The sequence below is a fragment of the Octopus bimaculoides genome, chromosome 27 (genome assembly GCF_001194135.2).
Source record: "Octopus bimaculoides isolate UCB-OBI-ISO-001 chromosome 27, ASM119413v2, whole genome shotgun sequence".
Lineage (NCBI taxonomy): Eukaryota > Metazoa > Mollusca > Cephalopoda > Octopoda > Octopodidae > Octopus > Octopus bimaculoides.
The window spans coordinates 9140450-9140691 of record NC_069007.1 but is presented as its reverse complement, the minus strand read 5'-3'; positions in this window follow the sequence as shown (position 1 = coordinate 9140691).

The window sequence follows — 242 nt, the reverse complement described above, 5'->3', positions numbered from 1 at the left end:
AATGGAAGCTATTAACTACTTGTAGTATTTCTCCCTATGTATATGTATTTATATATATATATACATATATACGACAGGCTTCTTTCAGTTTCCGTCTACCAAATCCACTCACAAGGCTTTGGGCGGCCCGAGGCTATAGTAGAAGACACTTGCCCAAGGTGCCACGCAGTGGGAATGAACCCGGAACCATGTGGTTGGTAAGCAAGCTACTTAGCACACAGCCACTCCTGCGCCTATGTATA